At 39.0% G+C, this 18,060-nt stretch overlaps 1 protein-coding gene across 18 annotated transcripts in view; it reads right to left on the reverse strand.

The window, feature by feature from the left end:
- cacna1c (calcium channel, voltage-dependent, L type, alpha 1C subunit) overlaps window positions 1–18,060 on the reverse strand; it is a 216,207-nt gene that overhangs the window by 88,140 nt on the left and 110,007 nt on the right. The window lies entirely within an intron of this gene.

The raw sequence follows: 18,060 nt of genomic DNA on the forward strand, positions 1-18,060 counted from the left end.
TGATTCCAGTTTTCTTCAGCTTTTGTAAAATAAGCAATAAAAGAGAGTCAAATAAAGTCAACTTTCGTTGTCTGTGTCAAACTGCAGTTCTTTTATACTTTGAGTTGTGCTGTTTCTATGGAGGTGCAGGATTTTATATTGCAGTGAGAAATGAGTAAAAGTTAGAGTACAGAACGTTAACTAGCAGGATACACACATTCATTCACAATAATTTATTTTTCCCACACCAACACCAAAGACCTTGAATATGACTTGTGAGTCTTAGCAGTGCTGGCAGCTTACTCGCCTTCTCCTCTGAGTGTATCAAGCTGAACAAGATGTTCTGTTACTGTTTGTGTGGCTTTTGGTGTGTGTGTGTGTGTGTGTGTGTGTGTGTGTTTGTGTGTGTGTGTGTGCGTGTATGTGTGTGTTTGATTATTTATATGTGAGCTTGTATTTGTCTAACTTGTAATCGTGTACACAATCAAAGTATTCTGATTATTTAACCAAAGTGGCTCTCTTCCTGTCCAAAGAGGCTTCTGTCTGATGTGAGGACTGCATGCATCTGAGCATGCACAGACGCACAAACACAGACACACAAAGCAGCATTTCTACTACAAAATTCCTCAGAGATTGTTGTCATAGTGATGACCTCCTGCCTAAGGGGGTCCTGGGAAATGTCCTCAAATGGCCCTTGAAGAGAACAGGATTATATAATTTTCTGATCATTGCGAAGTTGTAAACAGTTCATCATCCACCTAATCATCTGTCAGACTTTTTAGTTAAGTTTTAATCTAAAATGCAATCATGGCGACATGCAACACTTTTGTGTAAATACAAATACTCTATATTCAGAAGTGTTTTACGTCCTCGCTCTCTGCCCCCATGAGGTGTATTTTTTTTTCAAAATAAAACCATTTTTATCTCTATCAGTCCATCCATCCATCTCAGTTCCTGCTCCTCCTCTTGTTCCCGCCGTTTTCCCATGGACACAGGCACACAGAGGGCAGGAGGTTTAGGACAGAAGGCCAGCCAGGTCTCTCCAGGCTTCAGCCTTATCCCTGGGAAGAATTCGCTGAACCTGAAGCTGGAGCGTCGCAGCCAAATAGCTTCACAAGGTTACAGATTCAGCCTCTTGAGATTTAGGTAGAATGTCACAAAGGTCTTTTTTACAAGCATATACAGTACCAGTCAAAAGTTTGGACACACCTTCTCATTCAATGGTTTTTACTTCATTATTTTGTGCATTATAGATTAATACTGAAGACATCAAAACTATATAAGAACATATATGCAATTATGTTGTAAACAAAAAAGTGTTAATGTTCACTATTAATCTACAATGCAGAAAATAATAGAAAAAAATAAAAGCATTGAATGAGAAGGTGTGTCCAAACTTTTGACTGGTAGTGTACACAGTACCTGTGCATTATCAATAAAGACTCCAAATTAGTCTGGCTGTGTTACATGCATCTTTAGAGGGAAAAAGGAAAGTATAAGAGAGACAGATAACTCCCTGTAGCTTCATTTTGTTCCATGTATTATGTCATCTCCCCTCTGATGTATGATCAGGGATTAATGGCAACAACATTATGAGGAAAAGGGACATTATGAAATGGAACCAGAACTGTAAAAAAATGCCAATATTGGATAGAAGTCTTCTTTAAATACATTCATGTAGATAAACACAAATATAGACGAGCTCCTGTTGAATAAGATAATATGAAACTAAAAATGACATTTTAATTTCAACATTTGATATTTTCCTGTATTTACTGGAGTAATTGTTTATTTCTTAATGCACAATTTATTAGATTGTTGCCGATTTTAGAATACAGTACAGTGAGGCCATTCAGCTCAATAAAACTACTATTGGCATGGGAATTCTGGTCAAGAAAAAAGTCAAACAAAACGTCAAAGCTAATGGCAAACCATTGCTAAAAAAGTACTTTAAAATATTCAAATGTTCAGTCTTTCTCAACTAAAATGTTGCTTCAGTTAAAACCCTGCGTTAGTATTGGGCAAGCTCTTGTATACAACGGTTGCATTAAGATTTACTGCTAAGGCTGATGTTCGTCTAAAGTAGGTCCAGCTAAACAAACAAGCTCTCAGCACGGAGAACGACTACATCATACTACCATTTGACCAGTTACACACACACACACACACACACACACACACACACACACACACACACACACACACACACACACACACACACACACACACACATCGAGAGCCATGGGAATTAGTCATTCATGTAACCACAGCTCTGACATGACTGCTGTGCTTCCACAGTCCTATTAGCATCGTAAACTTCCTGATCAAGTCGGGTTTAAACAGCATTTCAGTTGGATTTTTCAGAGCACCGCATCAAACCTGTCTCAAGAATCACAGCTGACACCAGATTACAAGTATTAGATAATGATAAACAGCTCACGCTTTGAATTTTCTTGTTCTTAATGATGTGATTATCATACAAACTGCCATTTGGACGTGTTTTCCCACACTTAGAAATGCTCAAGCAACTTGACAGTGGAGGAAATGACATGAATTTTAATTCGGAGGATTTGGATGGTTTGAAAGACAGACAACTTGAAAGGCAAGTTGATTTTTAGGCCAGGGCATTCTACACCTGAACCGTCTGCTCAGAAAGCTGTCTTAAACTTGTTTGGTTTTCGCTCTCTGTCTCTTGCAACCTCTTCTCATTGCAATTCAAGTCCATCCAGTGTTCTTTATTGGCACAAAGTATCCAAGAAGCTTAAAGATAAAGATAAAGATTTTTACATCAAATACCTGTCTTCTTCTCCTCTGCTATGTGTGTGTGTGTGTGTGTGTATCAATTTCACAGCCTGTAGAATAGATTTTTTTAAAATATTCATCATCTGTACTGCAGACCCTCCACCACACTGTGCGTATTAGTAGTCTACGTAGAAGTAATTAATCTCAAGCACACATATCCTCCCTCTCAAAAGCTCTTTATCACTCTCTCTCTCAAACAGATACACACATCCAGGCAGTGTATCTGCCGGTGACAGGCAGACAGTGCAGCGCTCAGAAGAATAAAACAAAGGAAAACATCTGGTAGGAACAGCTTAGCCTGACACACAAACACACACACACTTCCCTTCCTCTCTTCCTTCCATTCATACAGACCCATAAAGGGCGAAATCCGTAAGGGGCACGACTAATTTGGCTAGGGACTGGAAAGAAATGAGAGAGAAAAGATGAGAGAGTGCGAGAGATGAGGAGCGCAAAGGAAGAGAGGCAGACTAAGGAGATGGAGAGAGAGAGAGAGAGAAACGAAGGCAGACAGAATGACCGAAAGGTGAGTATGTGGGAGCAATAATTCAGTTAACTGTGATAGGTCAACCAAACCACCTATCCATCAACTAGGCCAATCAGATTATAGTATCGACATTCTACCATACAGCGGACAATGTTTCCATTTGCAATGACCTTCTGTGTTTGTGTGTGTGTGCTGCAAGACAGGATTAGCCATTAAGCTGCTTTTGAAAGATCCCACGGACACATCATAGTCCATGTGTGTCTACGCATGTAGCTTGTAGCTTTCAAGCAGTTTTCAATAGATCAACAAGAACACAGGAAAAAAAATAAAACGCTTTGAACGGTCTCAACCATGAAAGCAGCAGGAGTGCATTAAAGACAATACTTTTATTTCAAAACTCTATTATTTAATATGTCACAAAAGGCGGACAAATAGAATGATTTAGCGTCCAGTCCATACACTTTGTAGATAAATCATGTACAATACCTTCAAAAAAAATCATGATTTTGAATGTTTAATTAAATGGCATTACCTTGGAGAAATCTGTTTTCACTCTGACATAAAAGAGTATTTTTTGGTGAATTCTTGTAACATTTTTATTTCAAAATTTGCTTATTTAAGATGTCCACAGCACATGCATGTGTCGTCAAAAAGGTGGACAAAAAAAAATCTAATTCATACACTCATGTGCAATACCTATAAAAATGACTTATTTTACATTTTAAGTTTTAATTAATCAACATTACTTTGTAGAAACCAGTTTTCACTTTGACATGAAAGAGTCTCTATTAATTAAAAATTAAGTGAAGATGACTCAATTTCAGAGAGCAAAAAAAGTGGGAGAACTTCCAAGTGGGGTAAATATTTTTTTATAGAGGCACTGTGCACAATCTCAATATCATTATCAAAACCAAACACTACAGTTCGGAAAAGAAGACGAAGCTATAAGGAACATGGAATACTCTACGAATAAAGTGCGTTCTATAAATACATTATATGTACGACCTCTTCGTCAGATTTTGGGATTTGAACCAACAACCACATCTTCCCCAACTAAAGCCAATCAACAGCTCATGTGAGGCTGTAACTGCTGGTAAATCCAACTCCTTTGACACTTAATAAAGTTCTGTGAACAAAGGTTTGACACTTTTTCCTTCTTTCTCATTAATGGTTAACTCCTTCTCCCCCATTTCTTTTTCTCTCTCCTACTTCCTGTTTCTCTCTCATCCCTCTCTTCTACATCTTCACCTCCTCTCTCTTTCTTCCCCTCATCTCTCTTTCTCTGTGGGTGCCAACCAGAAGTTTCCATAGAGACCAAGATGGGTTTCGACGTTACCATGGAAACTGTGGGCTGCAGCAGCAGCGGCAGTAGCAGACTTTCTTTCTCTCTATCACACACACATACACGCACACACATCCGTGCACAGACACACACACATACACTCACACACACACATGACAGGACTGTACCAAGAATATCCACAGTACATGGTCCTAATTACTACTCTTCTGTCAGCATCCTATTGTGTGTCTATGTGTGTGTGTCTACGTGTATGTGTGTGTACCAACCACTGTGTGTGCTTCTGTGTACGTGTGAAATTGTGTACTTCTCCTGTGATCAGTGTCATACACTTACTTGCCAATTACTACCAGTCGATTGTACTGAACTTAACATGAAACTTTAGTGTGTTATTCTGTAATTCTGCACATGCCTTTGGTCTGTAATACAGCTTTTACATCTAAAAAACAAAATGACACACTGTTTCGAATACAAGAGCTGCAGTATAATTAAATACCTGTTCTGTAAAACACATACAATTTGGCAGTATGGCTGCAAGTAACAATCTGCCAATTATTTTCCCAATTTCGCGATTACTTCTTTGGTCTATAGAATGTTTGAAAATGGCAAAAAATGTTGATCAGCATTTCCCAAAGCCCAAGATAAAATCCTCAAATGTTATGTTTTGTCAGCAACTCATACACACTGTAAAGTGTGTGCTGTCACAGAGGACCAGAGAAACAAGAAAATATTTATATTTAAAAAGCTGGAAATTGAAATTCTTTTTTAACTAAAAACTCCATCTAAACTGATTAATCAGTTATCAAAGTGGCCAACTACTTAACTGATTAAGTAGTTTGGCAGCAGATTAACAACTTTAACATTGCTGTAGTACCATCTTAATTTCTCCAAATTAACCAATAGAAGTAGAAAAATGACTGCAAAGACAGATTTAACAGCTTTTGTGACATGTACAGCATATATAAAAGGGTAAATTTATTATAGTTACAACATTTATTTTACTCAAAGGAGTTCTTTTTAATTGCATTGGAATTTTGAAGTTAAGTCGTGCTTTTGTTACTGTTGCGTGTGTTTTCCTGTCATCTACTTTAAAAAGACTTACAATCAAAGCTGACAACACTCAAAGGAACAGCTGTCGATTAATAATGTCACAGCACCTGGCACTGTCTCATTACTTAACAATCTTTTTGTTATGTAGAAAGTGAGTTCACCTCAGCTAACAGCCATAAAGAGAAAAATTAAACTTTCCATCCCTACCCTTTGCCCTGCACTAAGAACATTCACTTATCATCTTTTCATAGTCACTCAGCAGAAGGAAACACACTTGTACTACTGAGATTGTACTGAGAAAGGCTCTGAAAGCAATGCTGAACTCTGATAGCACCTTGGGTTGTAAAACCTGATATATTGTCAATCATCGTTGTCAGCCACCGTGCTCTGTGAGTAGAAAAGGGAAAAACATTTTCTACTCCTTCACTTACTCTCACAGCCTGGTGCAATGGGTCTCAAAGATTAAATAAAGTATAAATAAATAGGAAAAAATATGGACAGGGCCTGTGCTGACATATTCTAGAGTCTTCTGCAATAAAAGGCTCAAAATATTACTCTACCTAAGTTATGCCAGAAAGCTAACTCTGTCTGAATCCATGGGCTTAAAAAGATGATTATCTCTACAGAAATCACCCAAATACCACCATTAATCAGCCAGAAACTGAAAATATTAAACTGAAAACAGAAAGAATGGTCAGATTTTCTGCTTTTTGGATGGTCTTTGAACTACGGATCTGTGATATTATTTGTCTGTCAGGAAAATGAACTAAATCTAAGCTTAAAATTGTGACATTACATCAAAACATATTATTCTATGTGTCCCAACTGAAAATTTGCCAGAAATAAATTTTGAATGTGACGCCATTAATGATTCAGCTGTGACCAACAGGAACATCAAAATTCAGGGACTTTTTGGCTGAACTGCAGGCTATCTTTACCCAAAGCACAAAGGAGACAAGTATCGAAACAAATTGAAAACGTAAGTAGTAAAATATCTATAGTATGTAGAGTCACCGTTATTTCCAGTATTGGTAATACCAATACATCTATCTAGGAGAAAATCCAAACAAGAAATATGAAAGAGAGCATGAATGCTTCATAAGCAAAGGATGACGACAAACAAGACATAAAGAGGTTTACATATGTAATTATACATATAAGATATCCAGTCTTTAGCTACAGGCAGTGTAGGCAGTATAGCAAACAGAAGATAACTTCCGCAAAATACAGCATAGTCTGCCTTATCTCACACCACTTGAGAGTCTCATTGAAAGACATTGCTGAAATGAAACAGATCTAACACGTTGGAAACATGCTATTAACATACTAGAACACATGTTCGACATGAATCTCATTAACAGACTTAAGCTCCAATCCGTGGGCCTCTGGACAAGGATTATGTCTGATTAAAGACTACACTTGTGTCTGTGCACATGAGAGCGAGACGTGGAAAGATTGCTTTGTGGTCATCAGTGACTTCTGACCCTTGAAAGATCACCTTCAATTGTGGACTGGAATGCACACATGAACACACACATGCAAGCACGCACACACACACACACAGCCATGGTTTGTACTCTGGCAACCAACACGTCCACGTGTCTTCATGCCACACAGCTTACTGTAATGTAGCTGATGATTTTTTGTCTATGATTGGAAAATGAGAATGAAAATTAAAAAAAAACGTTTTCAATTTTTTCTGCATTCATGTGAACCCATATTAAATCATATTTTGTTTCCTGCAGCATTCTGAATATCAAAGTTTACAGAAAGACAAAAACTCCTGTTTCCAGGCAACTGGCACTGTAGCTACTAGATGAACACAGCAAGCAAGAAAGAAAGACAAATGGAGAGTCTATTTGCGTGCATGTGACAAAAGTCTTGACACACAATCTGTCTGTGGCCCTTGATCATCAACTAGCGTGAGTCTTGTGTCTAATGTGATAAAAATGACTCACATTTGTCTTTCCATAACAATTTTTGTGGATACAGATGACATGTCCTCTCAGGCTGATCCATGAATCTGATAATTGCTCTGAGCTTTAGCTTTTGTGTAATTTTCAAGGGCAACTTTTAGAAAAGACATGACTAAATGCGAAGTGATCGGCTTGATGTGTCAAGATTTAAAGACAAATGCTGGTGCAAGTCAAGACATTTCACGACTCTTAAATGCTAACTACCTGTAGTCACAGGAGGTAGCATGTCACATCATCTATCTCAGTTTGTCTTTGCCTCACACAGTAAATGTCACGTTAGACCTTTCTTCCTTCATCAATTTATCTCGCTTTCACACAGAGGCTAAACCCTGTCAATAAACACAGTCCCAGCTGACATGTCCATGAGAAAACAGACAGTAACCAGTCTACTATTTGGCTTTTTTCAAAATGAATTATTTATTCACTCATTCAATTTATTCAGCTGTTTCTCCTGCTCTGGGTCACAAGGTCTGAAGGCAGCGTGTAGTAGGAGGAAAATTGGGAAAGACCATGGATGGACCACCTGCGACTCCAAAACCCCTAACATACAAGCAAACTGAGCCTTACATCCGTAAAGGTGACAGTGCTGAGTTAAAGTCAAACTGACCTGTATGTCTTTGACTGGGGGAGGATGGTAAAACAAACATCGAAAATAGTCTGCAAACAGAGTCTGAAGCGTGGAAAACAGGAGACAATATTTAGAAGACGGTGAAAAAGAGAGAAGAGGGAATTGAAAAAAGAGAGCAAAAAAGATCTAGACAGAGGAGAAAGAGAAACAGAGTAATTGGTCTAAAAATAAAAGAACACGGGAGCATAAATCATCTAATATAGACAGCCAGTGTGTGTGTGTGTGTGTGTGTGTGTGTGTGTGTGTGTGTGTGTGTGTGTGTGTGTGTGTGTGTGTGTGTGTGTGTGTGTGTGTGTGTGGGTGTGTGTGTGTGTTTTAGAGAGTGTGTGTACAAGCGTGTGGATGTGTGTGTACACTAGCTGATGTCTGATGGGAGGTAACTGTTACCCTTGAGAGAGGAGAAGGAGGGAAAGAAAGGCAGGAGATGGTGGAAAGAAAAAGAAAGCAGTATATGAGGGGAAGAAAAATGAAGAGATGAAAGTGCAGACAAATACAGTTTTCACTCATCCATCCATTCTAGCATACTCTTTTCATCTGCTCCTTATCAACTGTAAAATGCTCCCTCTCCAGCTCTGCATTTTGTTGTGTGTATATATGTGTGTGTGCATGCAGGCTGACTTATCACGACTTCTACTGCCTCCTGCCTCACCACGCAGTGAGACAGATTCCACACACACACACACACACACACACGCACGCACGCACGCACACTGTGACAGTCCTGAATTCAGAATTCATCTGCAGACACACACACATGTACACACATCCAATTTAGTACATGCAGAGGACGCACACGCAGAGATACAAATGAAGACAAAGTGAAGTGACATGCAAGCACACAGATCACTGCAGTGCATTAAGATCAGAGTAGCTGCTGGTTAAACTGACAGGACAAGATAGATTACTATACTATGTAACTCATTGCATGACTCACGGTACGGTGTGTGTGTGTTCATGTGAGTCATTTAATATGCCTCTTGAGTTGATCGTGCTGTTGTGACTTCCAAGGAAGACAGACAGACTGAAAGGTCTTATAGACAAGAACATACAGCAGTATATTGATACGCTATATTAAAACTGGCATTATTCATTAGTTGCTTACAAATGTCATCCCGCTGGAGTTTCACTTGAAATATGACAATGTCACTTTGGTTCAGTCATAGCAGGAATACAATCTTTTCAGTGTTAAGAAAATGAACCATGGGCTACTAAACTGAAGCTATTTGGAATAAAAGACTGCACAGTATTTCACCCTCATTTCTGACACTGCTATATAGTCAAAACTATTGTTTAATAACAATAATCACTCCTGATATGAATATGTGCGAAACAACATGACAGAGGACAGATGTGGTCTCATGTCTAAACAAGTAATTATTCCCATTATGTAGGTGAATTAAACAGATTTTCATCCATCCATCCAACCATTATCTATACACCGCTTAATCCTCACTAGGGTCGCGGGGGGGGCTGGAGTCTATCCCAGCTAACTCAGGTGAAGGCAGGGGACACCCTAGACAGGTCGCCAGTCTGTCGCAGGGCCACATACAAAGACAAACAAGCACTCTCACATTCACACCTACGGGCAATTTAGAATAATCAATTAACCTCAGCATATTTTTGGACTGTGGGAGGAAGCCGGAGTACCCGGAGAAAACCCACGCATGCACAGGGAGAACATGCAAACTCCATGCAGAAAGATCCCGGGAAAGCCGGGACGCGAACCAGAGACTTTCTTGCTGCAAGGCGAAAGTGCTAACCACTACGCCACTGTGCAGCCCAACAGATTTTCAACATTGTATAATTTGTTTCCTCTCCATTGCTCTCTTTGTCATCCCAAACATTTCCTGCATCCTTTCACGAGTAAAGTTGTGCTCGTTAGCGTATTCTTTCATCTGTTGCCCTTCCCTCCTCTTCTTACAGTAGGTCCCACTTTGCTGTCCATATCCACCTCTCCTTTTGCTCACTATGTTTTTCTTCTCCTTTTTTGTCCATTTGTTTTTCCCTCCTCCAATCTTCTAATGTCTCCCTGTGCTCTCAATCAATTATCCTGTCTGCATAGCAGGGAGATGCACAAAGAGTGGGCTGAATGAAGGTTTGGAGAAACAGCCAAATCATTTAAACAAATAAACAAAGAGTCCAATGCTGGTGTCACTGTGATACTGCCATCAGCTGAAACAACCAATCAGAAAAAAGACTGAGACTTTGCATGCAATGGGAAGCTGAATGACAGTCAAGAAATTCCAATTATAGCATACCTAGAATTCCATGTCTCCCATCTAAGAAAACAGGCTGTAGTAGGTATGATTTGTGTGTTTATAGGTTATTTTTTCCACATTAAACCTGAATTATATGAAAAAGGCTCCACTGTACCTATAGCCACTGTCTCAAACTCCAATTTCAGAAAATAAAAAAAGTCTGAAAATATATAATAATTAGTACAATAAGAACAAAAACATAGACAAAGCCTGTGTTTGTGTTTCTCAGATCCTTATGCACTGAGGCTGAACTACAGGTTGGTTGCAACACATGATAGCTGCTTTATATATATGCAGTGTACACATCATGCACATGTGCAAACACGTATTCTAGGATCAACATCAGGGACCAATAAACAAAACATTAAAGGTATTAAAACAAATTTATAAGTGTCACACCTACAGCACGAGATCCTAACTGGAAAAGTAACTCAAACCAAACCCATTGGTCACAATGACAGCAGCACGGAACACACAAACCACACACTCACACGGTGACAATGTGCTAGATGTGAGCGAGGACTGGATTTTGCCTTCTGGGTCTTTACCTACTGAGATCAAACATTGCATGAGTGTGTGTGTGCCCACAGATGTGCATGTGCCTGAGCCCCACTGTGTTGACATATGGTTTCCTCAGATATGATGCAGGATGGGCCAATAACCATGGAAAATGTTGTTCAATGAAGTTGAGGTATAATTTTGAACTTTAAGACAGAATGTTTAAAACAGAAGTAGATTCAACTGCTCACGTTGAAATGCAAGTTGGATTTGGATGGAAAACAATAAATCTATTAATACATTTGTAATGAGAAAAGTATATTGGATCTAGACAACCAATCGAACAACTACAAAACAAAGGCCTTTTCTCTTTAATGCAGACATGTCAGCTGCATAAAGAAATTAGTGTTTCGCATGTGAGAAAATATACATAAATAAATAGGATACTGAGTAAAAGAAGGGGGCAGATAGGTAATGGAAGAAGATTTAAGATGAAGCTATTAGGCAATTAGTTTAAAATGAAAATGAAAGCAGAAAAAAACAAAAAATGGTTCCCATTTGGCTGTAGTCACACTGCTCTTCTAGAGGCAGCCCAATGGATTTTTTAAAGAGATAGCTTGGTCAACTTTCTTTCTTTCTTTCCTCCTTCCTTCCTTTCTTTCCTTCTTGTACCCTAAGAAGTAGATAACTGTGATGCTACCAAGCTTGCCCCTTGATGGTGAGGAACAGGAGGAGTCCTGGATCAACGCAACATACCAGCATCTCTAAGAGGACAACATGATGCCACAAAGGAAGAGGGGAGCTTAAACTATTATGTTAAATAAAAAAGACCAGCATCCAATACCAGCTGTGGCGTGGGCAAACCATTAGAAATACAGCAGCACTGATTTGCACTAGAATCACTATGAAATATTGATTCACTACTTGTGAAACAGAATTACTTCCATGTCCTGCTTGTAGAGAGCAGGTTTCTCTGGGACGACAAATAAAAGAAAACCCTCAGTCTCTCTCTCTTTCCCTCTGTCAGTCTCTCTTGCTCTCTGTGCATGTTGAATTGCTCCTATCAGAACCAAACACACCACTCTATCTCCCCGCAGAGTGCCGCGAAAGCCTCGTCTGTGAATGTATTTGCGGGTGTTTGTTAAGCATTGCTCCATCATTCCTCCCCTGGTTAATGTCCAGTCGAGCGAGACCAGAGCACAACACAGTGAAAATGGAGAAACGGAGATACAACGGGACAACATCGACGTGTGCTTGTGTGTGTCGGTGAGAAAATAATAGAGAGGTGCAAATCCATAGCTTTAAGAGCACTGTAACTGATATGTCAATTATTTCTAATGGCAGCTGGAGTCAATAACAATTCCCCTTGGTAAACAACACATGGTTTAATTACAGGGTCTTTGTGCGGACTCGAATGTGAATTTTGAAACAGGTGTCTTGTTTAATAGCAAATTAGCTGGACTGGACTATGTCTGATTTGCCAAAGCAGGAGCCTAGAATTCATTTAGCACTTAATTGGGTCATGCTTCTAGCCACCTCAAAAATACAGTCTAATACAGTCCAAAAGTCCAATATTTGCTTTAGTTTTAGTTTTATTTTGGTCTCCTCCGACTCTGGAAGAAATAACTGACTCTTTACTTTCTAACTCCTCCATTATAGTCACCAGTTGTTGCTGACTTTGTCTCCTGTTTGGTGCTGGGTTGGATTTATCAGCATAGTTTGCTGAAAGGAAATGAAAACTACTTCTGAACCAAAACAGTGAAGTTGGAAAATGAAAACCCTTAGGTAAAAAATGATAAAAACCTCTGTAGAACTGCATGAAACTCCAGTTGGGCGACAACTTTCTACAGGTTAGATTCATAGACCTTTTTAAGATTACCAGATCTTTTCAAATTTTTCCAATTTACCACATCATTTGTAAACTTTGACTTGTCTGAAAGCGGCCCTTTGACCTCCTAAATCCTTCCTGATGAAATATGGTTAAAGAGAAGAAAGCTCGTGTCGCTCTCCTACTGGGTGCCATAGCAATGTCACCATGACACCCAAACAGGATTAGCTGCTAACACCCACTCCCCTGCTGTTACCATAGTAGCACTGTTGAAACTGCGAACCACAAGCTATAAAAAGACAAACTAAACTTCAAGAAAGTGAAAAGTGAAACAGAAAGTAATTAAGATAAGGGCAGGGGGTGGTTACCAGCTCATCTTTTGTAGGTATTCAGCATATTTGATTTGATTAAAGCACATTTTAGCTGACAGGTCAAAAAGAGAAAGAGCAGGACTGGAGAGATAGAGGGAAAAGGCTGAGGAGGACTGTTAAAAAGGCTAACAGGGTTATTAATCAGGATGGAGAAGAACACAATTCATTTTTGTCTTTCTTCCTTTGCTAATGAAACCTCAGCAGATCTGTCCTCACCTTGTCTCCTTTCAACCTCTGAACTGTCTTTCTATTTCTTCTTTTCTCTGACTGTGAAATACAACCTCCACCACTATTTCAATCGAACTGAGAGAAACACTTTTCCTCACTCCCTATCTTTGACTTGCTTTCCCTTTATCGTACACTGTGTGACAAACATTTTTACACATATTTTTAAATGCTAGTTTTCAGTCAAATATGCTACAGCCACTGAAAGTCCTTCAAATGATAGTACAACCACATACATAATATGTAGGTGATGTAAATTAATGTACAAGGTGACATAAACTAACTTGTCTGGTTTTGCAAATAGTGTAACCAATTACAAAAAAAGCCAGTGAGAGTCAGGCAAATTTAATTTGAAACATTTCTGATATTTGCATGGATATGGACATCCAATTATACAGACTGTAGGAAGAGGAAAGAAGGCTGGTAGCCTGTAGCTCTGAGGGACAGCTGCAATGGAAAGGAGAGTGGAAATATGACAAAAAAAACACGTACAAAAAAGACAGGGACAGGCTACAGGTAAGAGTGTGAGAGGGAAAGAAAGACACTGATAGTGATTATACAGTACATTTCTGTGAGCTGTGTGTCTTATTATTGCAGAATGAAAAAAAAATTATTGCAGAATGTGCTACTTAAATAATGTCCCACATGCTCTCAGAAATTAATAGACCTATATCGTCAATAATATGCATTTCTTTATCCAGGCAAGTGTCCAAAACCCCAATATTTCCATTTTACAATGATATTAGGCACAAAAAAGCTACTACTACCTGGAAACCTTGAAGCAGTGATGGCCACCTTTTATTTATGTAAGGTTGATCAAATGTCAGAATTGGTGTCAATTGATTTTTACATCTTTCATTTAATCAATTAATCAACTACTTGCACTGTATGCCTTGTGTTATGCCATTGTTTTTTCTTTATAATTTATCTTTTAAAATAAGGGCATTTTGTCCCCAGAAGTAAGGAATTCAATATCAACAAACACTTCCACAATTAGACGAGTATGTGGCAACTATGTATGAGACAGACATCTAATCAATTAATCAACCGTATACCTTGTACTTTAATGTAGTGTATATCTTGTGTTATACGAATTCTAACCAAATTGTTTTAATTCATTACTGCAACTTAATCCTAAAACTTCAAAATGCGTCTTTATCTATCTCTTAAGATAAGGCCATTTTGTCCCCAGAAGTAAGGAATTCAATATCACAAACACATTCACAATTAGAGGAGGATGTGGCAACCATGCATGAGCCAGACGGGAGTTCGAAAGAACTTCGTGATATGATCACAAGATGGGAAGAAGTGTTGGAGGAAACAACGAGAGGAGGCAGGGATGAGTGAACCTGCAGAGCATCGCACTACTTTCAGCAGAGCACTGAAGTTGCACACGCCCTCAGCTGATCAGTATCAGCTGACTCAGTTTATATAATCTGACAAGCTCGCTTTCTCACTCTCCTCTGATCATTCATGCTGCTGCTGCTGCTGCAACTGGTTATGCTGATTTATTCCCCGGCACCATGGCATCATCCTGTTATGATTTCACACTAAACATAGCTTGTGATAGCAGCTCTTGCCGTGTGCATTATGTAGACTCCACATCTTAGTGATACTGTAGGAGTCCACCAGCTCTGTTCTTTGCATACCAGAGATGTTTATTGTCTTCCCTGCAGAATGTATTGCAAAGTGCATCCGCAAGGGCAAGGTTTTTCTATATAAATACAAATACAACTGTACAATCCTTAACTGTTTCCTGCATTCCACCATCCTGCCATCTTCCTCTGTTCATTCCTCAACATATAGTGGTAAAATATCCACTGATGACAGCGACCAAGAGCGACAGTATATTCTGTTTTGAGGTGTTTGTGTGCCCTGTATGGATTTCTCAGATCAAGCACAAAACAAAGCACACATGCACCACCTACACTTTCCCTTTCAGCTCAGTGGGGAACACAATGGATGTGGCTTGTGGCCCTGTGCAGACATGGCCATAATTAACCACATGAAAGACACACACACACACACACACACACACACATGTGCAGTTCTCATACATAACTCGCTATCTCAGACCACACAGAAATTCAACTCCCACATTCTCCAGTCTGTGCAGCATAATTAGGGGATACCTCGCTTTCTGTGTGTGTGTGTTTGAAAGTGAGTGTATGTATTTGCCAACATCACAATTAAGGGATTAATCCAGCATGTGAACAAAGTGGAGGAGACAGTGAACAAGAGGAAAAGTAAAGGAAAAGTGAGAAAAGTAAAGTGAGTGCATAAAATAAATGAGGAATAAGGAATAAACAACGGGGTACAAAACAAGAGAGTAAACATGGTAAGAGGTGACAAGCAAAAAAGCTTGTGATTTTAGTCTGTTTAATTTTCTTTCTTCCATTTGTTGTACATTTGGTCTATCTCAGCCCTTGCATTGACCTCAGTATCAAACTTTATTCAAACAGTAAGACCAGCAAAACGATTCAGTACACTGTCATCCTGTGGTGATCACTTTGATGCAGTTTGGACATGATTTTTCTGACTCTTGTTGTGGTCGAGTGCAGAGTTTGATGCTGACGAGGGTGTTTGCGATAAAACGCTCAGCTGGTCTGTGCTTTTACCGATTCAACTAATGCTACAGCAGAAAAGAGCGTGCATGTGTGTGTGTGTCAGTCTGCATGCACATTACTGTGGGCCTGTGCACTGATTTTTTAATGTATGTGCACGTCAATAGATGTCTGAGAATATTCCAACCTTTCTGTTTCCCTGTGTGTGTGTGTGTGTGTGTGTGTGTGTGTGTGTGTGTGTGTGTGTGTGTGTGTGTATAAAAGCATGATATAATAACGCTAATGCTGGCATTGCAGACCTGTGTGTTCATGTGTGGTTATGCTTCTACCTTTTTACCATATTCATCATTTTATCCTCGCTGTAACTTAAAAGTCCTTAGTAAGGTAGCTCTGACTTGACTTGTCTGATAATGCATTTAGACTGCTACTCTACACACTCTGTACTTTATCCTCAGATGTTTTACTGGGGGTGAACATGCTGAAGTGGAGGCCCTTGAGAGTAAAAATACTTGTTTTGCTATTCTCATGAGCAGAACCAATCAAAAACATCTTCATGTGTAATTTTGAGTGTCTGCAATGTGAAACTAACAGATACCAATATTTCAATTAAAATGTGATGATAAGTGACAAAATAAGGACAAGGAAGTCTCAGACGAGTGGGTTAGAAGTGTGCATAAGGCTCACAATTTCTGGCTACATTCAAAGACTTCAAATCAAAGACACATGTAGCCTCCACATCTAAAAAGTGAAGCCAGTACAGAAGTGCCTTAAACAGCCAGAAGAGGCCGACTCCTTTGTTATCAAAAATACATCCAATTGTACAGAAGTCTAGGAGAAAAGGACCATAGTTCTTCCTTAACATGTTACCTCAATAAACATTTTTCTTACAAGTGTAGTGTCAGCCAGTAGTTTCAAGTCTCCATCAAAACAGCATAATATTAATTTTGTATTTTATGGTCCCCTTTAGACCAAAATAAAGCTTGGTTTCTGAAGGTAGGGCTACCTTGTGATTGACAATTAGCTACTGTATAACTATCCCTGAGTTGTGTTTAAGATCCACCCTTTGATCATCTTGTCTCAAAGAGGAAGATGGCGACAACCATATAACAAATAGTAATGCACAAACCAACTGTGACATCATTGTAGCCACATACATTTTATGTACAGTCTATGGCTACATCCCTACATCTATCACTTATACGTGCTTCACACCTAAAACTATTGGTTAGAAACACAGATGAAAGATAATAGAATGTAGTAAAAAAAAGGAAAGATCAATGAAAGTCAGACAATAGGATGACATGAAATAAAGAAAATTCAACTGAAAAATTTGTACAGCAACAAATGCAGTCATTTGTAATGGAGCTTGTTTTAAAAAAAAATCTCTTTTCTAAGCTATCTTCAGTTGATGCAATTTAGAAACATTTTAGAGTCTCCTCTGGAATGGTTTATTTTAGCTCTAGTTACCTTAATTCGATTACATGTATGCAGAGTGATACAATTGTTTTTTACTCAATTGCTGGAGCATTTGATACATTTTGTGCAACAGGGGAGAATGTTTGGAGTTACAAAAGGGGAAAAATGTTCAAGTGTGGAATCTATTTGTCAAATATATATCTTTGGAAATCAGCTGTTCCCTATTAACATAAGGTACATCTCATCCGTTTAAAGAGATATGGACATGGATGAGGCAGGAGGAAAGGAGGAGGAAAAAGAGGGTAATAAAATTAATCTAGTTTCTCATGTTCCTTCAGTCTCCTTGCTGTCATTTTACCCTTCCTGTCACTTACTACACATTGTGTCCCTGCTCTATGTGTGTGTGTATGCATGAGTGTGTGAGTCAGTGGGAGTGTGTGATGAGCCATGAATGATATTGGATATTAGCCTGTCACAGGCGCAGACGCACAGTTTGGCCACACAGCAGTATATCACACAGATAGGCTGGATACAAGGACGTGCTCTCTTTCATAGTCTGTATGTTTTTCTCAGTTGTCCACACAGCTATACAACTTGTGCCTCTCTGACTCACACGGTTTCTTTTATATTTCTTTACTTTCGCCGTCTCCATTATAACTTTCTTTACAAACTTTTTTC

Source organism: Amphiprion ocellaris, chromosome 21 (assembly GCF_022539595.1).
Source record: "Amphiprion ocellaris isolate individual 3 ecotype Okinawa chromosome 21, ASM2253959v1, whole genome shotgun sequence".
Taxonomy (NCBI): domain Eukaryota; kingdom Metazoa; phylum Chordata; class Actinopteri; family Pomacentridae; genus Amphiprion; species Amphiprion ocellaris.